The sequence below is a fragment of the Peromyscus leucopus genome, chromosome 9 (genome assembly GCF_004664715.2).
Source record: "Peromyscus leucopus breed LL Stock chromosome 9, UCI_PerLeu_2.1, whole genome shotgun sequence".
NCBI lineage: Eukaryota > Metazoa > Chordata > Mammalia > Rodentia > Cricetidae > Peromyscus > Peromyscus leucopus.
The window spans coordinates 100,966,710-100,993,951 of NC_051070.1; the positions used below are offsets into that span (position 1 = coordinate 100,966,710).

The window sequence follows — 27,242 nt, forward strand, 5'->3', positions numbered from 1 at the left end:
GATGTCCAGAAGCACAGACCAGAAGTATCACTGAGGATCCCTTCTGCTCATGCTGGTTATCTGTCATTAGGATTCAGCAGGCTGGAACCAAAGCAATAGTAGTACCTGGGTTTCTTTTACTTTTTTGAGGGTGGATCATGCCTTAAATCTCCAGAATAGACAAGACACTCTGAAGCCTTGGAGGACTTTATAATCAAGAAGGGAGACTAGACACAGCTGCCAGTAGGCCTTCCCTGGTCGGTCCACTCTGTGTCCTCAATGGGGAGAACATTTGATAGGAGCAATCCTATTCCATAATCCCTTGTCCTTATTTTTGACAGAACTTTATAATATCTGACAATACCTTCTTCATAAGTTTTATTAGATGCTTTTTGAATATCTAAGCAGTGACAGTGAAAAATGCACTTCCTGCTTTCTCTAGGGAGGACATTGCTCTGTCTCCTCATCCACCCCGCTGAAGGTCATTCACCCTCTGTACTCACCTAACACAGCAAATGCCAGTTAAGTACTTATACCTATGCAATTTCCTAGTAATGCCAAGTTAATTAATAATGTGTGTATTTCCAGCACTTATCATTGCACTGATATAAATTAATTTTTTCAAGTCCAGTAAAATTTCATTAAGCCAGAAGCTTTTTAGCTCTGATAATAAGACGCATGAAGAATTATGAGAAATAATTTACTGTATTTCCAGAACAGATGCATTTAATAATAGGTCAGCTGAGCAAAATTGACCATGAATCAAAATTGACTTGGAACGCAGGATTTTTTTCAGGGGTGGCAGGTAGAACAGTATGGTTTAGAGATAACGTTTTTGGCTTTAGATTGCATAAGCTATTCACACATCTGCCTTCAAGTCCCACCCTGCCCTGCCTTCTGCAGTGTCCTCCAAGCATTGTAAGCTAGATAGCAGATATCCCACTTCTTATCATCCCAATCCAAAATCTATTTGTTTGTCATCAATGATAAACACTGTAACTCTGATTGTTTCATATGTGTGTACTTGAATTTTAACAGTTTTCTGCTGACACATTCTTTGTTGATGTTTGTCCAGCCATTTCTGTGACAAGCTGTGTGGTGTTCTGAATAAATTACATCATGCATGGATGAGCAGGACTTGACTTTCAAGGTTATCCATTCCTCTATCAAGTGGATAGATTTCTAGGCACATCATCCTATGCATGAAACAATTATTCTTTGTTTTATAATTTTTTTAAAAAAAATTTTGTTATTTGGGACTGGTGAATTGGCTCAGTAAAGGTGCCATCAATCCTGATGATGCAGATTCATTCCCTAGAACCCACAATGTGGAACCCCACAGAAGAGGAGGTAGGAGTGTGAGACTCAGAGGGAACGGAGGATACCAGGAGAACAAGGTATCAACTTGTAAATCAACTGTGTAAAGCTCATGTGAACTCACAGAGACTGAAGCAGCAAGCACAGGGTCTACACAGGTCTGCACCAGGTCTTCTGTTTACATATTATAGTTTTGAGTTTAGTCTTTTTATGGAACTCCAGAAAGTATGAATGGGTGGGTCTCTAATTCTTGTGCCTTCTCTTAGGGCTTTTTTTCCTTCTTTTGATTTGCCTTGTCCAACTTCAATGTGATGGTCTTGATTTATCTTATTATATTTTATTTTCTTACTTTTTATTTAAAAATTGGAAAAAAATAAAACCTGAAGAAAAAAGTAATATGCTGCTGTGTTTCAGTTTTTTAAAAAAGAAAATTAATATGAAAATTCCATCTTAGAAACCAGGTTTTCTAATATTTGTTCAGATTTAACCCTTAATGTAAGAAATTTCTCATATCCCTAGAGATTTCTCAAATGGAAGAATCTGAACTTAGAAAGCTATGCTGATCACCTTGATTTAAGATAATCAAAGAAAGAAGTCTGTGATCAGATTGTTTTTCAACTAAAAGTGATTCTTCATTAAACTTATCTTGAAACCAAATCTGCCAGAAAAGTCTAGAAATAAAACAGCTCTTACTCTACATGACAAGGTTTAGCCCACTGAGTTTTGGTTTTCTCTCTTTTTCTTTTTCATATGTATCTTTGGCCACATATCAGATGGTCCCTTAAGGCAGTACTAAAAAGTATGCACATTGCTCCTTAAGCAGCTCAAGCTACACAACTGTTTTGCTTATGCAGAGGGCGACTTAGTTCAGTCCAATGGAGGGTCCACAAGTGTTGGTTTAAATTTCATGAGTTCCCAGTATTTTGGTTTGGTAGTCTTTGTAGGTTTCCCCATCATGATCTTGATACCTTTTGCTCACAGAATCCCTAAACAGCCTTGAGTCAGAGGGAAGTGGCTTGGACCTGCCTGTACTGAATGTACCAGGCTCTACTGACTCCCCATAGGAGGCCTTACCTTCTTGTAGGAGAGAATGGGAGTTAGTTTGGGGGGGAGGAGGCTGGAGCAGCAAAAAGAGGGAAGAGGGGAATCTGTAATTGGTATGTAAAATGAATTAAAATATTCTTTTAAAAAAGTATGCACATTACAGCCTGAATATCCAGACTCACTCTTAGCTGATCCTTAGCTGACATATTCTTCTATTTGATTTATAACCTTAGCATCACTTTGGCACTCTCTAGAAATACTCTTATACCCTGCTTCATCCATACTTCATCAGATATGATGGGGGTATAGAAAGAAATCTGTGTTTTAATATGCCTTTGAGGGATTGCTGTTGAAAGTAACTGACCTAACTCCTGATATGGGCACACTGCTTACTCGCTCAGTGTCTATTTCAGCAGGTTACCATGCTAGTTCAACAGAATAATGTTGTGCCTGTATTTTCCACAAGTTTTGACATGGAGTGGGTCCTCTAACAACACAGAACACTCTGTGAAAGTAGCTTGGCTTCTGCAGGACTCTACAACTGAGCACATTTGGGAACAGGACCCAACATCATACTTCCTTCTGAGAGTTGTTGTGGAAATGAAGAGTGAGAATATACAAGACACAATCCAAGCTTAGGAACTGATGTCATTAAAATTCCATCCTGTAACATCTTTTGTTAGTTTTGTATTTCTTAAAATGTGTATCCTATTTTACTTTCTAATGCAATTCATTTCTATTTCAATACAGACTCACTATTTTTTACTCTGCCTGCTCTCTTTATTATCTAATTTATTCATTCTCTTTTTGGATCTTAATATTTTTCTAGAGTATCCTTTTCTCATTCTCATAATGTATAATCTCAAATACTCAAAGAAATTATACTCGGGGAAAGATTGATCAGCTAAAATCAATGAATACAAATGAGTGATTCCTTTGTCTCATCAACAAGTGAGATGTCACCTCTTCTCTGTCACACAAAAATGGAGGTAAATATGAGGTCCTCATTAATAATGATAGTATAATTTTTTTTTGCATAAGAACTCAGATTGTGTTTCATACAATTTAATAGCATAAAATTGCATGATGAGTCTTTATCAGAGAAATATTTTCCTAATTTATTACTTCAATCAAGGTTACACATAGGGTTTGAGCATGGAGCTAGCATTTAAAATGTGTTTTGATCCAATAAGCATCATTTTGTAATCTTACTTATAATGGTAGGGAGTGTAGTGATACTTGACTATGCAGTTATGGGAAACACTCTGGGAAATACAACAGCACAACATACTGTCTTAAGTAATCATTCTATTTTGAACTGCAGCTATATTTTGACATCTTTCCCAGTCTTGCACTTACAGTCACTGTTATTGCTCCTCTAAGTTCTTTGTTCTGCAAGGATTTTCATGGTGTTTGTGAATATTTCTTCTGAATTTTTGCATTAGTTATTTTTCATTTTAGAGAACCATCTCATGGCTTCTTTAATATATTCTGCACATATTGATTTATTGGGTTTTGAATAAATGTTTAGTAAGTATTTCTAAACCTCATATCTGGACACAGTGTTATAAATAATGGCTAGAAAGGGAGAGATAGAAGAGTGATTCATAAATTGATTTAATCCAGAGAGGTTGAGGACTTCATCTTAGATTACAATAATGGAAGTGTCTCTGGGAATCTTCAAAATGTTATTTATTTAGTTTGAATATCTGGCTATGCTCCTTATCATAATTCTTCCTCTAATTGAATCTTTAAATGCTCCTTGTAATATTTGTGTTGGCATGAAACGAGTTAGAAATGGTCCTGCACATATATTAATGAAACATACTACATCAAAGAACATCTCTGAGCTCGAAAATATAGTCTATTTATAAAACATTTGCCTAGCATTTATAAAACTCTGGGTCTTCCTAGACTATGAAGAGGAAGAAAACTCAAAGTCTCATTCTGAATAACCAGGAGTAAATGTGAATATGTTCTTAGTGACAATGATACAAAGAAGGATTTCTCAATCTCAACAATGTTGATTGTTGATTCAAAGTGGATTGAATACCACTTCCGGTGCGGGGCTGCCCTCTGCATAGTTAGCTGTTTACTCCTATCCCTGGTTTCAGCATATTGGATGCCAATAGCAGCATAGACCACTTGATGACCCCCCCCCAAAAAAAAATCATAAAATAAAAGCCAGTTTCCAAATGCTGTCGAATGCTTTTTACTGGGAAAAATAATCATAATTTGATACTCACTGGTTCTAACTGTAAACAATTTTGAAATACTCAGGAGGAAAATAAACACTTGCCTTCAGTTATGTACCCAGTGGTGACCCCAAGAAGTTCCAAAACATAATTCACATCCAGTAGTCACAAAGAAGACCCTGTTTACACTAAATGGTAAACAGAAAAATCCTAAAAGTCATGAATAGGGGAAAGGGGCTGGTAAGGAAGAAAAGATGGGTTAGTTGGCAGGGAGAAAGATATGAAAAGTTGGGAAGAGTGAGTAATCAGAATGCAATATGTGACTAAAACCAGTACAGAGATGACAGCGAGGAAGAAAGAGAAAACAACAAACTGGGTGAAGTGGCCATGCTTGAAATTTCAGCTCTTGGGTGGCCCAAGTAGATGAATCACAAGTTGAGATAAGTCAAGACCTTGTCATAAAACTACTAAGCAAACCACAACGAATCCCCGCGCCCCCCCCCCCGCAAAAAAAAATCTATTATTGATTAAGGTAATCCTATAAGATTTACTTATAAGGTACACATTGGCAAAGCACATATCAGTTTTTTGCATTTTGTGACCCAAATTAGAATTTCTTTCTGCACAGTTATTTTTGACGATTAATATATACATACAATACTTCTGTTACTTCAATTGCTGCAAATGTTTTATCTATCCCAAATACTCCAGCGTAGTCATTGGTTCTCGTGCTTCCATTGTCTCAATATCCATGGGTGCAGAGTCATCCAAAATGATTTTCCTTTTAATAGTAAATGAATAATATTGTCCTCACAAAATTTCACCACAGTGTTGCAAATTAGAAGAATGAAAGATACAAATGTATATAATGACACTGAATTGAAAGAATACAAAAAACATATATGAAAATGCATGACTTTCATAAGAAAGGTCAATAAATATATGAATTCATTGAGGACAAAAGAAAAACTTCATGAACACCAAAGTCATCCAGAAACACACACACACACACATACACACACACACATACACACACACACACATGAAAATTATGCAATTATTGTCACACTAGAAAGCAACTGAAATTATGATTTTTTCTATACCATGCACACTCTTAGAAGTGGCTAAGAGCTTGTATAACTCTTTTCCTTGGTCTGAACATTGTAAACTATTTTGTGAAGATAACCAACTAAACTGCCCATGTTCCCATGGATGTAGTAAGTATAAAGATTTGGTACTGGCTATCTCAAAGACAAATTAGGAAATTTTAGCTGGGAAAAGGATGGAGAAAGTGTCAATTTCTTGTGTCTTTAAGTTTAGACTCGATAGCAGCTTAGAATGCTTTCAAGTTTTTATTTCTAATAGAAAATTGAAATCAAGTATATTGCATAGCTTCTCAGAAGATGAATCTCTAGCTATCCTGGAGGAATTGGGGCACTACACAGAAGGCAAGATTGGAATCTGTGAATAGAGAGCCCTGATTAGAAATACGTTTTAATAATTTTAAGCATAGCCTAAGTATTTCAACCACACTTCAGTCCCAAAACTTTTGAGTATGCCATGCTACCATATTAAATTGTCAACTTGTGCCGGGTGTTGGTGGCGCACGCCTTTAATCCCAGCACTCGGGAGGCAGAGCCAGGCGGATCTCTGTGAGTTCGAGGCCAGCCTGGGCTACCAAGTGAGCTCCAGGAAAGGTGCAAAGCTACACAGAGAAACCCTGTCTCGAAAAACCAAAAAAAAAAAAAAAAAAAAAAATGTCAACTTGTAAATTTTTATTTATTTTACAGATTTACTTAATTTCTTCTGTGTATGTGTGTGGATCCCCATGTATGTATTGCATTATATGAGTTCAGCTTCCTGAAGATGCCAGAAGAGAAATTCAGACCCCCAGGGAACTGGAGTTACAGGCAGTCGTGAGCTGTAGATTTGGATTTAGGTGCTAGGAACTACATCCAGGTCTTTGGCTCTAGCAGCACCTGCATTTAATCAATAACATCTTAAGATGTTAAGCCCATGTTTTCCTGTAAATGTTGGCTTTAAAATACTTAAAAACCCTTCATAGAAAAAATGGACAATACTGACTAAAATCTGAGATAATTAGCAGAGGAAAGGGAGGGTACAGACACAGAACACAGAGATAGTTGTGTTGTTTCAGACAGTAGACCACAGATAAATCAGCATTGGGACCCCTGGAAGATAAGTACAGAAAAAATTTTCTCCTAAGAAAACTCTGTCCGAAGAAATTTTCTGCCCTACAAAATCAGGAGGGAGAGGCCAGGCAGAGTATGGCAGACCCTGAGCTGATATGTTAGAAGTCTCAATTGAGTTGTCTACCGATTCTGGAAATTCTAGTAGAAAAAAAAATCTGTAATTAATATTTTTTGAAAGTCAGGAATTTGTAAGTGCCTCCAGACTGGAAATTTAGCTTTGATATTTCTGACTCCTTTCCTGTCTTGCACACAGGGATGGGAGGTAAGAGACTGTGCCAAAGGAAATTCTTTTCCCTATGCATCACACGTAATATCTGTACAATGATGAGAGCTCTGTGTGGAATGGGTTGATTTAGAACAGAAATGTCGTTCTTCCTCAGATATAAATTTAAGCTTAAATTCTACTCACTGCCAAAAAGAAAGAAAATGGCAAGGGAGAAGAATTTAAAAAAGAAAACTGGTTAGAAAATGTAAAAGTCAAAAACAATCATTCCAAATTTATGTTTTACGCATTAGATTTTGCTGTGTTTCTACTTTTCAACTTCCTTCTGGTCACATTATCAACATAAAAATTTCTAATGTTCACAAAATACAGCCTTCGGGCCCTAGCATCCAGCTGTCTCTCCCAGTTCTTCTGACCTAGCAAATTAAGGCTCATGAAACTTGGCAGGGTTCTTTCATTCATTTTATATGCAAAGAGAGAGGAATTGGACTTAATTCTGCATAATATGCATCAAATCAGCCAAAATATAACATAATAACAAGGTTAAAGATACAGAATATTTTATATTGAAAAATATTAACAAGTCCCTAAAAAACAGAAAATAACTCAATTCCTGCAGATTCACCAAAATCTCTACTTAACCAAATCAAGGACACCATTGAAGGAACTATTTTAGCTGACACTATGGAAGATCATAACCATGACCAGGGCAAGAGCTTGGGTTTGACTGAGCTGTCAATTGTCACCACTAAACCACTCTCTGGAAGTTCCCATTCTCCAAGAGTTAACTATTCACATGGATCCCATCTACTGGTGATTTTGTATCCACCAGCCCTCAAAGTAGCCTAAGCCACCCTGCTCTGTACTGATGTTTGCAGTTCTGGGATGTGAAGTGGGGCACCTTTCTTCTCCTGCATACTTTCTGTTTTGTCTATTAAGAGCTTCCATGCTAGAGCAGGAGGCTTTCCATTTGAGTCAGATGTGTGGTGTTCCTTCCTTCAGTCCATTATATTTTATGTCAAGGACTACTTCAGAGTCCTCTATGTTTATCAATGAAAATAATTTTTCCTTTGCTTTAAGTCCTTGCCTAAATGCTCTTGTTGTTTTAGGATAGAGTGGTAAACATCTCACTGCCTCTGCACAGAGCCAATCATGTAGTATAGTAAGAGAACGGATCCAGCTGTTGAATAAATCAGGGCTGATATGGACTGTGGTAAGAGCTAAGAATATCTGTAGGATATCCTAGAAGCAAGGAGCCTAAGTTGTGTGGAGGACCTGGGTATGCCATCAAGTCTGAAGAGAGAATACAAGGTGTACCCAGGGCAGAGTCTCAGGAACTGACAGAGGATTTAGGTTCTTCAACACTGGATCATTGCTGTTGGAGACACAGAAGAGAATAACCCAAAGTGAGGCTGCTTCTTGAAGGACATCCCTTAAATGGATAAAATTTATGATTAGGGATATTTCCTCTTCTGTCATTGTGTTATGAGGCTTTCCTTTAATAGTAACAAGACAGCACTTGTGAGCTTTTTCTTTTTTCTGGTTTACATATCCATCATTTCTATCTTATTCCTCTTGCTTAATTCTAGGCAAATATCTTAATTTGGTCATTTAGTTTCTTGGCATCAGTCTTATTCTTTGGTATCCCCAGAATAGAGTCATAATGTGATTTTCTACTGTTACCATCTTGACATCTCACTCTCCCTTTTCTAGTTGATTGTGTAGCTCATTTCATTCACTCCATTGTATTTTAATTTTGGGCTAAATTGTTTGGAGACCATGTTCTTTCTGACATTTTAAGCTAAGACTGTTTAAGATAGCCAAAGAGAATAATAACAGTGTACAACCCCTAAAAGTTGATCAGCCCTCATGAATTAAAAATTAAGGAGACATAGTAATTAAGTCCACGTGAGATAATTTATTTTGAAAGAAATATAAGAGTTGAAGAAGCAATTAGTAAAGTGGGAGAAACACATTATGTGATCATTTTTATCAATATTCCATTTCCTATAGTTCCTAGTGCTTTATTATAAAAATTATCATCTCAATGTTATCTGTTCTCCATAACTTCATAGCCATATAGTCTGATCTTTACTATCAGCCTCTCTGGGCTGTTTTGTAGTTATTGTTATCATTTTCTTGTTTCTTTCCAGATCCTCTGTTTTTCATCAGATGAACTATTACATCATATTTCTAGGGATTTCTTCTAAATGAGACCAGACTTCCTTATATTGTATGCTGCCAGAGCTACAATACAGAACAATTGCATTTTTATTCTAATACATAAGGGTATAAACCTAAAACAACAGCATTTAGACATTTGCTTCATTTCCATTCTCTCAGCTCTTAAATGATAATTTAATCTAGATATTATGAGGCTTCTAATAAAGTTTGGTTGAGTGTTTTATTAGTATGGTCTTGGAATTGCCTTCTTCTCTTAGATTAAGAGTTCACTGGTGATAGCACCATGCTGTGTCCTTTGTAAGGATGTTGTCTATTTTAAGTAAAGCATTTTGTATCTGGATTATCAATAAAAATTTTTGATGTTTAAAAAGAAAAGTAAAACATGTTAAAGCTCAGTGTGTGCTATTCTGACCATGCTCACATCTACTCTGCAAACAAACTGAACTGTGGTTTTCTGACAACAGTGACTCTTCTGTTTCGGACTTCTGCAGCACTCAGAAACAATTCTCTGTAGTAAGGGTACTTCATAAATGTCTGGTTGAACAAGTCAACGAATGGAGACAGCCACACCAATCCTAACCAAGAGAATGCAAGATATAAGCAGCCTCATTTACTGGAACCTATGGGATATAAACCTGAAATGATGAGACAATACTATGCCAGGAAATTATTCTTCTACAGAATCTGTCAAAAGAAAACATTGTAAAAATCTATGTCACTATCTCAATTGCTAAGGGAAGACTTGATAAAAATTCACAGCTATTCATCATAAATAGATAGCTACCAGGAATGAAGGTTTCTTTTGACATGAGACAGAAAGTGTTTCAATGAACTTTACCTTTAATGCAGAAACATATGAGACTTCTTTTTTTCATTTGATATTATTCTTTTTTAAAAAAATTATTTTATAATTAGCTTAATTTCACATATCAGCCATGGATTTCCCTGTCATACCTCCTCCCCCCCCAAGCCCCCCCCCAATTCACCCCCATTCCCACCTCCTCCAATGCAAGGTCTCCACTGCCTCAGCCAAGGCAGGTCCAGTCCCCTCCTCCCTATACCAAAGCTGAATCAAGTGTCCTAGCATAGGGCCCAGGCTCCAAAAAGCCAGCCCATGTACCAAGGACAGGTCCCGGCTCCACTGCCTGGAGGCCTCCCATACAGAGACTTCTAAAACAAATGAAAATGATATAAACATGCTCACTTCACTATTGGCTCCCACTATTATTCATTCTATTAAAAATTAGTATTAGATGTACTAGTATTAGTATTAGTATACAGAAAAATAACATTGATGATTCTATCACTGCACCTCCTGTGATGTTATTATGGATGAACTAGTGATAAGCTCTTATTTTAAATGTGTTATAGAAAGAAGGTTCAATGTTGGTTAAAATATATTCAATATTAATAGGAGAGAAAGCATCAAGTGAGATGAGGAAGATGTAAATATAATATTATGAAGTCCATTGATTATAATTTGCAATAACAACATTGTTTCTTTAAGAACAAAAGACAAACAAATTTCTACTCTTGTTACCAATGAATGCTGTGTAAGTTAAAGACTGATAGATAAAAAGGCTTAAAGCATGGTTTGGAGTTACTGTTGCTCCCTTTTAACTATCACAAACTTAGTATGAAGGGCTGCATGTGATAGCACATACCTGTATTCCCAGAAATCAGAAGGCAGAGGCAGGATAATAGGCACAAATTGTAGGACATCCAGAGATACATAGAGAGAAGCTGCCTCAAAAATTAAAAGCAAAACACACACACCCAACAACAACAACAACAAAAGAGTTAAGTTCATAAGCAGAGCAAATATACCAGGCTGTGTTCCATGCCCGTGGTAAACCATGATTATTATAATACAGACTTGGAATATTTCCCAGCTGAGTAAGATTAATTGTGCAAAGTCCTGGTAAACTCCATAGGAGAGTTCTTAGAATAGGACTGTAGCCTCCACATTTTTACTTGTTAAGGTATAATCACTGTGCAGTGTTTACAGTGGATAGAGGAGTATCTGTGTGCTGTCTCCTTGGTGCTGTTTTCACTTATCTATTTTAGTATTTTGTTGTAGCATGCTGAGCGAGAGTGTGTGATTGTTTCTGGCATATTTCATCTCATGAGACCTCCTCATTATCTCCATTGTCTCCTTTTAAATTAAATAGTTAATGTTTCATTAGTGTATGCTGTGTGGTGTTTGTGTGTATGCGCATCCCATGCACACATGTCTGGAGGCCAGAGGAGGACTTATGATGTCCTGCTCTATCACTGTCAACTTCAGTTCCCTGAGACAAGCTTTTTTTTCACTGAACCTGGAACTCACCCCCCCCCCCAAGGCTGGCTAGCCAGCAAGCCAGGCTTGTGTTCCACTGGGCTTTTCTTTCTATTTCATTATATGTCTGTCAAAACCTACATTTTATTTGGTTGTTGTTTAGTTACCCTGAATCATTTTGATTAGGCTGTAATGGTGTTCCCAAATAGAGCACACGATTTATAATTTTTCTTATGATCTCTCTCATGTATATACCTTAAAACATTTAACCAGGTGGACTTTCAGCTTAACAGAATCAGACAACAAAATAATGTCCCCAGCACCCCATTTGTTCCTTCAGGAAACTGGATACTGAAGATATTGACGATAGTGAAATCTGTCTGAGCTTCTTCTCTGAGCTCAGTCTTCTTCACAAGAGATGGCTTACTCCTTTGTATGGAAAAGTGTTTCTTAGTTTCAATGCTTTTCTAGAAGCTGAGGAAATTTAATCATGTGTAGGGCTTGAAACATATTTATTTTATTTTATGTGTATGTTTGTGGGCCTGGGTACATGTCTGTATGAGAACCATATGCATTTAGAAGCCTGCAGAGCACAGAAGTGTTGGATCCCCTAGAACAGTAGTTGTGAGGCACCATATGTGTAGTGGGAACTGAACTCAGGCCCTGTGTAAGAGCAGTAAGTGCTTGTAAACATGGAGCCATTTCTGTAGCCAGTGTGGAGGACTTTTTGGTGTTCTGATCAGTATTTCAGAAAAATCAAGAACTTGTGAAAATCCATAATGGTAGACATGCACTAGGGATCTTAACCAGTGTTTGTTGTTGTAACAAAGGCCTGAGATGATCAAATGAGAAGGAGAACATAGAAACTTGACTTTGAATGTCAGAGGTGTCAATACATGTTACTAAGTGTCATTGAATCTGGGTAGAATTCCACGGCAACAAAAAGGTATTGGAGCAAAGGTCAGTGCTCACCTCCTCATAGAAAAGAGAAGTGGAGGAAGAGTGAGTGAGACAAGGTAGGGATAAGCTATTCTTTTCCAAGGCTTCATTCCAGAGACAGTTCCTTTAAGTATGCCCCTGTCTGTTGCTTGGACTCCCTCTATTAATCCCACTGTTATGAATCAATCAATGGATTAATGCACTGATGAGGTTAGTACCATCTTGGTCTGCTAACTTCTCCCCAAGCTCTTCTCTGATATGCCTATATTGAGAACCAAGCCTTCAACACATGAGCCTTTTAGGAAAACTTCAGATCCAGACAGTAACAGACACACACCTTTGTCTTTGATGGGTGATATGGCAGCAAGCACTCCAGGCACTCTATGTACTTCAGAGTTTTACCCAATCTTTTTAATTAATGCTAACACTTATGAAGTAGCTTTTATTTAATTTCCATGTAAAGATAAGAAGTTGAAATTTAAAAACACTCATAATTTTGCTGACATCTCAACACTGATCCAGTTTTAAATCTCTGCTAGGAGATCCTTAGTCTCTGTGTTTACAATGGAAAGTCCCCACAAACTGAGGACTTTGAAACTGTTATCTGATATTATTACTGTTAGCAGGAAAACTCTGAAGTGCATTTCTAAGAACTTTCATTTGACAAATACGTGATTGAGTCTCTTGAGGCTAAAGCATCTGTGTTCTTTTCTGCCTGAGCACTCTACCATACTGCTTCATTTCTTGTGGACCTACTGGGAGTCATTTGTTGGTGATAAAATTGACATTTTTCAGATATGTCTCTTTTGTATTTTATCTCCTGAATCAGACATGCTAATGGCATCTTTCTGTGATCTTCTAAACTAATTCCTTCCTTTACTTGATTGCTTTGTTTCTTGTAAAGAGCTAGAAGTCTTCAGCCCATCACTTTGGTTGGACTTCCTTCTCAGTGTTTAGTTACTGCATGAGTCAGTGGCTTTAAGCTTGGAACTGTGCATTGTCTTGACTGTACCCTGCTTTCTTCATCCTTATTGCTACTCACTGTAGAAGTGTTTTTAAGAACCCGGCAAACAACTCACGATTGTGTTAGGCAACTGGCTCATTTTTACTATATTACTGCAATATTTTTTTTTAATGTTGAAATTGATGCTTTTTTTACTCCTTACTTTGAACACTCCTATTTCCCTTGCTTGTTTGTATAACACGAACCTTAGAAGGTCTTATTAACAAACAACAACAACAACAAAACCTGAAGCCAGATATTGGGGTGAAAGCTGAAAGTCAGAGAAACAGAATATGCTGCAGCCAGCGCCATCTCACCAACTCCTCAGCTAATACTGTTTTCATGAATCCTCAGACTGAAAGCCTCTGAGTCCTCACCCCTGAGGGTCTCAGTTGAACCGCGGCTTAGTTCCTGACTCCTCATGCCTTGTATACCTTTCTCCACCCAGCCACGACACTTCCTGGGATTAAAGGCATGTGTGCTTTCCAAGCAAAGGCATGAGATCTTAAGTGCTGGGATTAAAGGTATGTGCCACCACTGCCTGACTCTGTTCCTAGTGTGGCATTGAACTCACAGAGATCCAGACAGATCTCTGCCTCCCAAGTGATAGGATTAAGGGTGTGTGCCACCATTGTCTGGCCTCTATGTATAATCTAGTGGCTAGCTCTTCCTTTGATACCCAGATAAGTTTATTGGGGTACACAATATATCGCCACACTTAGGGCACACAATATATTACCACAAGTTTGGGCTCCTCTGGACCAAAGTCTTACTTATTCTTCCATCTTCCTGCTTATCAGTGATAATTGAATATTGAAATTATTCTGGCAGTGGACTCTTGCAATCAACTGTCAGTTACAGTGGTAATTGAGAGTGCACTGAGAGCGGACTGCAGTTCTTATAAGGCACTTTGAGGAATAGTTCTGTACGAAGTTTGATTAAGGGAAGGAGCTTAAGGGGCTTTCCTTTCTCATCTTCATTTTTCTTTTACCTTACATCTAATTTCATCTTGCAACAAAGAAGATATGTGGAACTGTGTTTGAGACAGTACTCTAATGTTTCCATCTGAATATTACTTTTTCATTGTTTTGATTAGAAGCACTCAATAAACGGTGTTGACAGACTCTGGAGACGATTTTCATAATGAAAGGGGATGGTGAAGTGGAGAAGATTCAATAAAGGATACTTAAAAATACTCCTCTTGAATATAAAGGACATGGTGTTGGCAGATGACCTTGCAGGAGATTTTCTTACCAATACACAACTGAGCTACAAGTCTTCCATGTCTGTGAATAATCCTGTCTTTCTGGGACTTTTCACTCCTTTCATTAATTCCTACCCCAAGCTCTGATGGTAGAGGTCATCTTCACCCATCCTCACCCTTTTCTTTCAATTCAAGGAATTTGATGCTTAAATAATTTATCCACAAATCTGTCAGCTCCTGACTTACACTCAGCACCTTTGAAGTTAGTGATCCCCTTCCTAAAATGATAAAGGTCTAACAAGAGCCATTGATGGTTTGGAAGTCTCAAGAAGATCTCTGGATATATAAGATGATGGGCCTTGAACTTGTTGTGTAGCTAAAGCCTTGAACTCGACATCATCCTTCCTTAACATTTTAAGCACTGAGATTTCAGACATGTGCCCCAATTCATGCAGAGTTGCAGCAGAACTCTGTCACAAGGGCAAACCTGAGCAGCATAGATTTGGAGAAATATCAGAGGCATTTCCAATTTAGGAATGCAGTTTTTCCCAAAGGGAATTTTTAAAAAGCCAAGTGTTGATAAAAATATAGTATAACCAAGTAATCATGAGACATTCTAAGTAGATAAATTTTAGTAGTTGTTATGAACTCAAGTGTAACACAGGACTTTTTGTGAATGTGAAAGATAAATTAAATCACTATTATATAACATGCATCCCATACCTAGCATTCTCTTTAATTTCCTGGAGGAAAACACTAACTTTGATAGAGTGGGAATGTTCTGAATGGAAAAGAGGTTGAAATAGAAGAGAAATCAGTTTTAATCCACATATGCTGCTGATTGGTCATTTGTTTATGGAGAGGTCGTATAATATTTTCTCTGTTGCATTTTCATAATTTCTTTTTCTTTTTTCAATAGTATTGACCAAACAATTGTTTGTGGTTGCATACCATTTGAGATGAAATTAATTTTTAGATGTTAAATATTTTGAAATTTTAAAGATTTGGGGTTCACGATGCCTTGGTCAAAATCTTATAGCTGCTTCTCCAAACAAAAATAAGCTAAAAATATCTGAAAGGGAGCCAATTCTTTATAGAAAGTAAGCAGAAAGAAGACAAATGAGGTACAATACTTGGCCCCAATGTGCATTTCTTTTTTTTTTAATTATTAAGAAATTTTCTATTCATTTTACATACCAACCACAGATCCTCCACTCCTCCCTCCTCACCCCACCCCCAGTTCCACCTACTCCAAGGCAAGGTCTCCCATGGGGAGTCAGTAGAGCCTGGTACATTCAGGCACGTCCACGCCCATCCTCCCTGCACCAAGAGTGTACAAGGTGTCTGACCACAGGCACTGGGCTCCAAAAAGCTGGCTCATGTACCAGGGACAGATCCTGATTCCACTGTCTGGGGACACCCTAAACAGTTCAAGCTAAATAACTGTCTCACCTATCCAGAGGGCATAGTCCAGTACCATAGGGGCTCCTCAGCTATTGGTCCACAGTTTGTGCCTTTCCACTAGTATGGCTAGCCATCTCTGTACGTTTTCCTATTATGATCTTGATGTCCCTTGCTCATAGAATCCTTCCTCTCTCTCATTAATTGGACTCCTGGAGCTTGGCATGGCACCTGGCCATGGATCTCTATATCTGCTTCCATCACTCACTGGAAGAAGGTTCTATATTGACAGAGTATTCACCCATCTAATCACCAGAGTAGGCCAGTTCAGGCACCCTCTTGGATATTATGCCAGTAGTCTAAGGTGGGATCATCCTTGTGGATTCCCTAGCACTGTGTTTCTCTCTATTCCTATGATGTCTTCATTTATCATGGTCCAGTGTGCATTTCTAAAATCAGAGTGTTTACCCTTTAGATCCAATGGTTTCTTGTCAAGAAGAATGAACTGTGGCAAGTGGGGACAGCACTGGAGCCCACAGAACTCTCTAGAACTCCTAAGGGAGGGTGGGGACTGCTGAGAGACATAAAGAGCACCAATCTTATAGGAAGAAATTATCTGATAGACTTGACTAGTGGAACAGCTTCTTGGTGAAACTTGCTCAATTTCTGGTTTCCATTGCCTTTGAATAAGTACTACTTGAACTAAAGAGAAATAAAAAATCAACAATGCTGTGTTTTGTCATGAACAGGCAGCTACCTTTCTATCTGCATCACAGGCACTTCAACTGGCCACCAGTCCAAAGAGAATCTGCCTAAAGAATACAAGAAGACTTGTGAAACAATGAATGATTAGAGGATAAATGGAGATAAGGAACAAATTATAAGATACAAGCAGGTAAAACCATTCATCAGGGAAATTTGCTGTGAAGTAAACTAATCTACTGACCAAATATGTAACCATAATTAAGTCTTGCAACTTAATTAAACATTAACTTCTTTTTAATGATATTTGAAAGCAGGAGCTCAAGCAACAGAAATTTGGGGAAATTGACATACCTAAGAAAATAAAGAGATTAGTAGAAAAGAGTGTTGTAAAGTTTATAAGAGTAACAGGAAGGTGGATATGAGCCTTCTGAGTTACTTTTCTTATGCTGTGGTTAAACACTCTGGTAGTAGCAAACTAAAGGAGGAGAGATTTGTTCTCTTTGGAAGTTCCAGGCCATGGTGATATCTGTACCCAGGCTGTGACTGAGGGCTAGATATGGGTCCATGGCCCTACTGCAGCCAAGGTCTATTTTGATGCCTGTGGCCATGTCACCATCAAAAGCCATTCAGATGTCAGTGGTCTGGGTTGCTGCCTGAGACCATGCTGATGTCAGGGGGCCATGCTGCCACCATGGGCCAGACTGATCTGTGTTGCTAATGCTGCCACCTGAGGCTATGGTGACATCCAGGCCCATACTGCTGCCAGGGCCATGTCTGGATCCATGTCCTATTGCAGCTGGGGTCCCTCATTTCTACCAAAAGCTCATTCAGATGTCTATAGCCTGGGCTGTGTTCTGAGACCATGTAGATGTACAAGCACCATGCTGAATTGGCCCTACCCTTTGCCTGTGGCAGGAGAGCTGGCCATATCCCTCACTAGCACCTCAGAGTGGGAAAGGGAAGACCTGTGAGGACATGGGATGACCAAGTCAGCTACCACCCAGGCCAAGATCCAGGGCCTTAAGTTGGCCCATCTCAACCCCTACCCCATTTATGAGCTGCTGGAGCACATGAAGGGGCTGATTCTATGGAACCATAGCCAGAGGATGCCCATGATTCTGGGCAACAGCAGGATATTCAGGAGGAATCTCAGTGAGGGTCCAGAATTGATGATATAGCAGAGGGCAGAGGCCCTGAACCAGACCAATGACTCATTGCAATGAAAACTTCTCGGGTAAAAGGTTATACTAGGTGACACACACAGCACCCAATGCCACTACAGCACACAGATATGTGATGGAGAGGTAGGAAAGGAGGAGGAGCAGAGTGGTATAAGTACAGCAATAGCTGTGACTGGTATGAGAAGAAGTTGTGATTGATAGAGGAACAGGTCATTGCCCAGAGGGGTAGGAGGGATGTGTGTGCGCACACACACACATACACACACACACACACACACACACACACACACACACATTTTAATCTTAATTTTTATATTTTTATTTTCTTTTTTAAGTGAAGTTATAAGGGTGGAAGGTCAAAAGACTGGAAAATGAGTGAGATTGGGTGCATGATAAAAAATATCCAAAGAATCAATAAAAAAAATATGCTAAAAAACAAAACAAAAAACACCTTTATGTGCTGGCACAACTTTACATGCACACACATACACACATACATGAATAGTAAATAAACAAATAAATATTTTAGAAAAATTTTATTATTAAATAAATAAGTAAAATGATCATAACACCACAAAATGTCATTTGTTCGTGTAACTAGTGATCTTGTTTTTTTTTTTTTTTTAATCTCATTTGAAAAACTAAAATGTCAGAAAGATAAACAGTTTCACCTATTCAAGAAATGTATGTATGGGGAGGAATAAAGATACTGAGAAAATATTTTTTCATAGACTAAAATCTTTTGGTTTTCTGTTTGCTTGTTTGTTTTGTTTTGGTTTTTTCGAGACAGGGTTTCTCTGTGTAGTCCTGGCTGTCCTGGAACTCACTTTGCTCACCATGCTGTCCTCAAACTCACAGACATCTGTCTGCCTCTGCCTCCCTAGTTCTAGAACTACACAGAGAAACCCTGTCTTAAAAAGGCATGTGCCACCACCACCAGGCTTCATAGACTAAAATCTAAGAATACATAAATTTTCTTACTTGAATTTGTTATTTGAAAACAAATATTCTGAAAAAAAAAAGAATTGAGGAAAATGACTTGTACAGGGCTCTGAATTGGACTGACTTCTGAATTAAAATGACAGTCTTTGGTAAATATTCAAGAGATTAAGTCAAACTGAAAAATGCTTTTAGGGTAGGTGTCCTGCACTTATAATCTCACCACTGTGGAGGTCAGGTGGTAAGATTATGAATTCCAGGCCAGCACGAGCTACAGGGTGAAACCTTTTCCCAAATAATGACACAAATGCACACACACACACACACACACACACACACACACACACACACACAACACACACTTAAAACCTGAAAATCTGAAAATCTTGGCTGCATCCCACTTTAGAAAAGCAGAGATCACAGCCTTCAGGATCTCAGATTCCTTTATACTATTTAAGGTAATTCAACTGATAAACATTTTATAACCTAAACATCTTGGGAAATCAGGTTCCACATTAATAAAAAATACACAGGAATAAAATGAATAGAACAACCATGACAAAAAGGTTGTCAGTGGACAGTAAACATTAACTCTTGCTATAAGGAAAGGATACCCAGGAATTGTGACTGCGCAAGAGAATAAAGTGTTACCAAGGATCATAGTACAGAAATGACTTATGGGATACAGTTTGAAATGGGGACAGTCAGGTAAGCATTATGAGTTCTTCATCTGGTTTAGCTGAGGACAAACCAAATGTCACTGACAAATGAGCATACCAAATAGGATATATATAGATATTCATAAAGAGATATATTAGTATTAAGTAAGTAGTGTTAGTGGGTAATGTATAGCAATTAATCAAGTCGAAAGACTGGGAAACTAGAAGTATAAGTTTTTAGCATTATAGTTGAATGAAGGCCAATAGAAAATTGTAATTCAAAACAGAACATGCTATAGTAGTGTTTTACAACTAGTAATATGCACACAGAGATTGGAAAAAGGAGTACAGTCACTAACTATTATAAATATCATATAAATAATTTGTAAATTTCTACTATATTGATAAAAATACTATGTGAAATATTTTAATGCTTAAGCTATTTATTTCCACAAGAAAATAGTAAAGAAATAAAGACAACACCAGATGATCTCACATGACATTTCATAATGGGAAAGTAACAGGCATTCCAAGACAGAGCAGCTAACACATCAGCTGCAAGCAGCTTGGTTTAGTGTAGGAAAACTATTAATAAATACCAATAAGCCTATAGAAGGCTTGTAGAACAGCAGACTTCGTTTAGTAAAATATGTATTGTAAGCTTTGTATCCTATGAAGATTCTCCACAATTTTTTTTTTTTTTTTTTTGGTTTTTCGAGACAGGGTTTCTCTGTGTAGCTTTGTGCCTCTCCTGGAACTCACTTGGTAGCCCAGGCTGGCCTCGAACTCACAGAGACCCACCTGGCTCTGCCTCCCAAGTGCTGGGATTAAAGGCGTGCGCCACCACCGCCCGGCATCTCCACAATTTTTTGTGAAACAATTTGCTCTTGAATTTGATTGATGGTTTCTGAAGGGAAAGCTTTTTTTTTTTTAATAAATTTCTTTCAGAAAGTCCTTGCAGTAGTGGCACTTTATCAATTTGTAATTATCCATTTCTGGAGATTTATCTCTGAATGTTGCCTGGGTTAAAACTCTAAGCCTAAGGCAAAGAGCCAGTTTTCCAGTTAGTGCAGTGCTGGTCAGATGTGTATGGATCAGATGTTCAATTTCACAGCAAGGATAAAGAGGGGGGGGGAACCTTCTTGCAATCCACAAGACTAGTATCAAGAATGTGCATTATATATAATAATAAATAATATATCCATAATATATCCAAGCTAAGTCCCAGAATATATGGGAAGGGAGACTTTTATTCACCCACAAAATGATCTTTCAAAAATATGTAACAAGATGCAAAAATGGTTTGTGTGGCTCTCTTATCAGAGATCTGGGATAAATAATGATGATTGTAATCTGATATTTGGAAGAAATGTGTGAATAAGTCCTTTGCTTTCTCTGTTACTTGCACTTATAACAAAGCGGAGTCTTCTAAGTGGTGTTGCTGGGTCTCTTGGTCTAGTTTCCTTGAAGGAATGAATTCAGTCACGAGGCATAATTTTGAGCAGAAGTTTACCTAGCAAAGCTAAGCAAAGCAAACACACCAAAGAGAAATTGGAGTGGGCTGCCCCCAGGCAGGATCAGCCATAGTGAGCTCCACATTGTGGATTTTAAAGAAGATTTAATGAATATTTATGTGGTGAGCATTAGAGTTCCCAGGCCCTTCTGGCCCTAAGCAGAGAATGCTACAGGCAAGCCCAGCGTCCATCACTGCAGCAGCCAGTAGCTGGGCAAGAAGCAGTGTCTGGATTCCTGCTGCCTACCACCCAGGGTAACTTGAATTATGATCATATATTAATCAGCCCCACTTTCTTATACAGCTCCTTTATGACTCCTAACACGAATCTCAAGTTCTTTACGGAGAACGTATATTAAAGTAGATCCTCTTCCCGTTAGAGATCCTTAAGAACAGGAATGTCATAAATGGTATCTTTCTTAGAAGCCATTCTTACAATTTCGTTGGTTGTAATAATACACATTAGATACCCGTCTTTTGTAATGGGCAAGAGTGCCTTGATGGTATTCCTGAAGGGAGTTTGCAGTAACAAGAGTAAGCCAGAGTTTGCCAAGACAAGCTCTGTGTTTTTATCCTGAAGTCCTGCACTTTTTACCTGATCAATGTGACTATATCATATCCAGCTGGGATCCCTTTTATTTCTCTTCCCTTGTGTTCCTGACCTTGCTGCCTAACATTTTAAGCATACCATTCATTTTAACTCAAGTATTTGTTTTCACAATAACCACAGCATCTACTCACATTGCAGATCCACTTTCCTCGGGCCTCTCTGCCTTCTGAACTCATCCCAGCTACTAATAAACAGATTGTCACTCCTTTGTGAACATTTTGATTTCTTAGAAGAGTTATAATCTCTGTGAAAGCATGTGGGCCTATGAGTAAATACACATAGAGGAAGCTTTGGAAAAATGATGTCTTTGGATATTGTTCTTAGAGGCCAGAGGCAAGGCTATCACATAGAGCCACATCCTGAGGCTCCCATGGAGGTCAGAAGGCAGAAGACAGAGAGGAGGTGTGGGGGCCTTGTAGACCACAGCTTCTATTGTACCTTTGTAGGAATAGGTGTAACATGCAGAGGAAACAGTGTACAAATGGCTACTTTGACTATTTAAAGTGTGGCCTGTACTTGGCTCAGGGGCGAGGAAGGCAGAAGGGTATGACCTCCCAGTGTACTGGATGTCTAGAACAAGCCTTACTCTTGGTTGGTGACTTTTTATTTCAAAAACATTCTCCATGCTCATTCCTTTTCTCTCTCTAAAAACTGGGCCAACACCAGACAGGATAGTCTCTCTGTAGCTAGCATCACTCTCTAAAATGTGAAAACTGTGTCATCATGCACAAGTGACTCAATAAAATATTTACAGAGCAACCTTTTTCTAGTCTTTCTTTCCTCTTTCTTTTCTCCTGTAATGTCATTCATTCCAACAGCTTAAAACACCATCTTAAATCCATTCGCTCCTGAGATTGAAGTTTGTGCAGGCATATGCCCCTAGACCTTTCCAATATGAATTTTCATATTGTATATAAGGTAGCTCTTCATTACTTTCCCAACTCCCTCTACTCCTGGTTCTTCCATTTCAGGACAAATGAAGCTGTCATCCCATTCAGAGATCAAACCAGAAACCTCAGGTTCCTTTGATCCTTGCATTGTCCTCCCTTTCCTGTTCTGTCACTTCCTTGCCTATATCTAACACATTTCCATCCATGGCCCAAACTTGTTGGTTGCCTTCTCAACATCAACCTCAAATTCAGCGACTCTCCCACTCCATTTCTAATGATGAGCCACCATCATTTTCCTCTTTTCTTTTACAGTCCTTGCTGCTTGATGTAATTCCACACACTCACACTTTTATCCTTTCCACAAATACCTTCTTCTTCAGGAGCAACTGGATGAATGGGTGAAACAAAACACATCCCTCCCCAGCTCAAAGTCATTATCACTGCTGTCCAGCTGCATGTGAAAGGAAATATTAAACTTATAGGGACCAGATGGCCTGCATAAGCTGGTCTCTTCTCTGTTTCATCTAATCTCCTTTATCACTTTTCATCTCTCCTGACTCATGATACTCACAACTCAGTTTTTTTTTTTTTTCACGTTTTCTAGAACAATGTCTCCTGATTTCAATAAATGGCCTTTAGTTAAATAAATTTTACTTTATGGTCTCATTCTCAGAAAAAAATTGTCTAATTTAATCACTCTGTTTTTGACATCACAGCAGCTTCTTTGTTTCTTTCCCAGCCACCAATCCCAAACTGCAATTTTATCTATGGTCCTTAATTTTCTTGTTTCTTTTCCTGTTGCCATGGCAAATGCACCGGAAAAGCAACTTAAGTGAGAAAGGGTTTATTTCAGCTTCCTTTCCAGAGAGTTGTAGCCCATCACAGAGAGGCAAACACTGAATCAGTCAGGAGAGGCATGGTGGCAGGGGAAGAAGGATGGCTGCCCACAATGCATTCTCATTCAGAAAGCAGGAAGCTGAACAGGAAGTGCAGAGAGGTTATAAAACTTCAAGGCCAATCCACAACAACTTATTTCTTCCAACAAGGCTCCAGCTCCCAAAACTTCCACAGCCTTCTAAAACAATTCCACCACCTTGGGAGCGAGTGTGCAAATGTGTGAGCCTGTGTGGGAGATACCACATTCAAACCCCAGCACCCTTCATACAAACTTTGAACTTTCAGGAGGAGCAAAACAATGTGAGTGACCTCCTCACTAAATTTCGTAGCTTTTCCACAATGTAGCAATGTTATAAGCATTCTCACATACACCTACAGAAAGAACCCAATGGTTAATTGATAAGTGGATGATTTATGTTCAATTTCGTGTGAAACTTTTATTCAAAAAATGGAAATCATGGTTAACAGAACAAGAAAGGAATAAAATGAAAAGAAATACCTAAGCGTCAGAATGGATAACATTATAAAAACTAACTGAAACGTGAATTTCTATAAGGAGAAGGAGGCAGGGAGAAGGAATGGAAATGTGAAGACAGAGACAGGGAGACAAAGAGACAGAGAGAATATGTTTGCAAGTATGCTGCCCTGCTTCCCTGTGGTTGTGACCAGTATAGTCACTTCTTTAGTTCCTTTCTTGGGACTTGCTACTGTGCCTACTGTGGTTGTCATGAGTGTTTATATTTCTGCTTTTGACAAAAATCTCCAGGAAAAGGGCTTTGCCTCAGTCTTGTCTTATCCTAGTTCTGTACAAGAATTGTTTGTTTTGTCTATCATATCTAATTAGGATCATCTCCTTATCACTTCCACAGCAACTTGAAGGCCAGATTATCCGAGTATATTGAAAAGTTATATGATTGGAGGGCAGGGTTTGACAACATGCCACCTGCTAGCCAATCCTGCCAGCACTTATCCCTATAGGTGTTTCAGGAACATAGAAGACCCATTCATTTTATATTGCTCATGATGGCTTTCCTTCTATAATATTGATACTCAGTGGATGCTACTGAGTCTGTGTGATCCACAGAGATGAAAATATTTATTATCTGCCACTTTATAAGGCAAGTTTGCTAACATTTGGATGGGGGCATAGTCTCTACTATTAATTCCTCTAATTATATATTAATAATTAATTAGAGAGAATTCGATTTTTGATACCTTCTAGCATCATCCAATTCAGATTCTATTATGTAGCAAGTATTTATTTAATCCTTAAATACAGCCTTCTATGACCTTTCCATCTCAAGTAACCAGCCACTGCTCTCATTTCCATAGGTACATTTCCTCATGTACCACTTTGTTTCCTCAGGTGCGTTGTCTTGTCTGGTGCCTTATCTCCTGTAGCACTGGACCTTGTTTGTATGGAAGTTATGCATGTGCATAGCAAATCTGTCCTACTAGTGTGGCTGAGTAAGGAAAATTGTGTTTTGAACATGACAGATACCACGGTTCTAAGCTTCATAATCATAAGTGGAGCCTCTTGGCTGACTTGTCCAGCACATGCCTCAGTGAGGCAGAATTGGTTTTCTGTGTCAATGAGAAGTCTCTTCCTTGCTTGTGAAAGTGACCGTTGAGGTACCCACCCCAAAAAAGGAAAAAAAAGGAAGTATTCCACACAATCTACACCAGATTCACAAATGTCTACACATCTCATTTTCACTCAATTCTTATTTCAATAATATGAAGATTCATGTACTCTGCTTTTATTCTCAGGTTTTAATCCCACTGTGCCATTTACCAAGCATCTGGACAAGACATAACATGGGATCTTAAATCTGTCACTTCTCAGATATATGTGATAATAGTCACAGAGACAGCACCTCTGGATGGAACCATCACAGATCCTCACTCACAGTTAGTGGTCAGTGAAGATTCAGACTTTCACACAGCTGAGGCTCTTATTCAGATTCTCTGCCTTGGTCATGATTTCTGTTTTGTCCTGCCATACTTTCTGAAGCCAGATCTCTGAGTCTTTATTCCTATTTCCTCCACCTCCATATACATACCTTCTGAAGAGCATCTGTAATATTTTCATTTCTCACTCATTTTTCAAACATCTCTGCAGACCAAACTATATTTTCTTCTTCCTGCACTAATAGCAAAAGCTACCTTCAATTCTTCTATTCCTGTATGTATGAAAACTAGCAGTTTGAAACACATATATAAATAATGTGTTCTCAAAAGCACCCAATGTTTTCTCAGAATGATCACTGCATTGGCAAATCCTGAATGTTGTCTCTGACTTCATCTCATGCCCTAGAGATTTTTCAGTATTCCAGGCTCAGAACACCTTGGACTATATCAGTGTTATCAAGGAACATATGTTTTCCTATCTCAGAGCCTTGCATATTATATTTCTCGTCCTGCAAAACTTCTGCTCTCATTGCTACAGACATTGTTATAGACAACAGATATCCAGTTGAAATTTTACTATTGGGAATTTCTATATCTATATTAATCTTTCCTTCTGCCTATTCCTTGTTTTCTTCCATAGTCTTAAAAATTCCCTCCTTATTATTTTGATGATGATAATTTATAATCAAGTGTGTGTGTGTGTGTGTGTGTGTGTGTGTGTGTGTGTGTGTGTGTGTTGTTTCCTTTAATGGTAGAACTATATTTTGAGAAGTGTGTCTTTAAACAATTTTGTCATTATGGAAACTTCACAGAATGTCTTTACACAAACCTACAAACTTAGCTGAAACAGCCTTACACCTTAGCTGGATGGTATGCCGCAAAGTGCATGTGGTCACCTCTTGACTAAAACAGTATAATGTAACACAGATCTGGACTGCAAGTTTTTACTTATTTGACATTTCTACTATTTATATACTCTATGAATCCTGAACTGTGCTTGATTGTTCATTGATATAAGCTCAACCCCAGTTTAGGTTTTTTACTACATAGTAACATTTACTAAATCATTCTTGGATGCATGGACAATAACTTCAAAAATTTTATCTCCTGGTGGCATGCCCCCTTCCCAGGTGGTACAAATGACCACCTGATAATCTGACCTGTGAATTGAAATTTCTAAGGAGGCTGTTAAGATACCAATGATTTGAAAAATGAGCCAAGGTCTTTAAGTGACTTTTATTTTAGAAAATAAGTCAGGGCCACAATGTTGCTTTTATCAAATCTTGTAAGGAAAAAAATGCAATTTGTTGCTTCACTCTCAGCATCTTAATTCCTAAGGTGCTTTGGGAATTCTATGTGAGAGTTAGTGCATGGTCAGGAATAATAGGAAACAGTGTTTGTTCCAGATTTAAAATTGTAAAGGACAATTTAATATATCTTTCAGGAATTTCACAATATATTCTCTGTAATCCTACACACACACACACACACACACACACACACACACACACACACACACACAGTATTAGGAAATTTGCAATTAGTATACTTCAGCTGCATGATGTAAACAAATAAAGTTGAGTATAGATATTAATAGAATTAAGAAATATTTTATAAAACCAGCCTTTATAGTGTTATTTTTTTTTTCATTTTAGATTTAGCTAAAGAGCTCTGGGAAGGTAGCTCAGTCTGTGAAATGCTTGCAATGCAAAAATGAGGACCTGAGTTCCACACCCAGAACCCATGTGAAAATTCCTGAGGTGGTCATGCATGATTAAAAACCTTGCACTGGGAAAGTATAGACAGAAGGATACCTGGGGATTGTTGGTCAGATTGCCAAGCCTTCAGGGTGAGCTCTATACCTGTGAAAGACTCTACTTCATAAGCAAGATAAAATGGTTCCTAAGGTTGTCCTCTTGCCTTACACACAGTGTGTACACATGCCTGTTCAACTTCA

General features: G+C 38.2%; 1 protein-coding gene across 9 annotated transcripts in view; it reads left to right on the forward strand.

Moving 5' to 3' along the window:
- Nrg3 (neuregulin 3) overlaps positions 1-27,242 on the forward strand; it is a 1,038,176-nt gene that overhangs the window by 329,839 nt on the left and 681,095 nt on the right. The gene's annotated exons all lie outside the window — the stretch shown is intronic.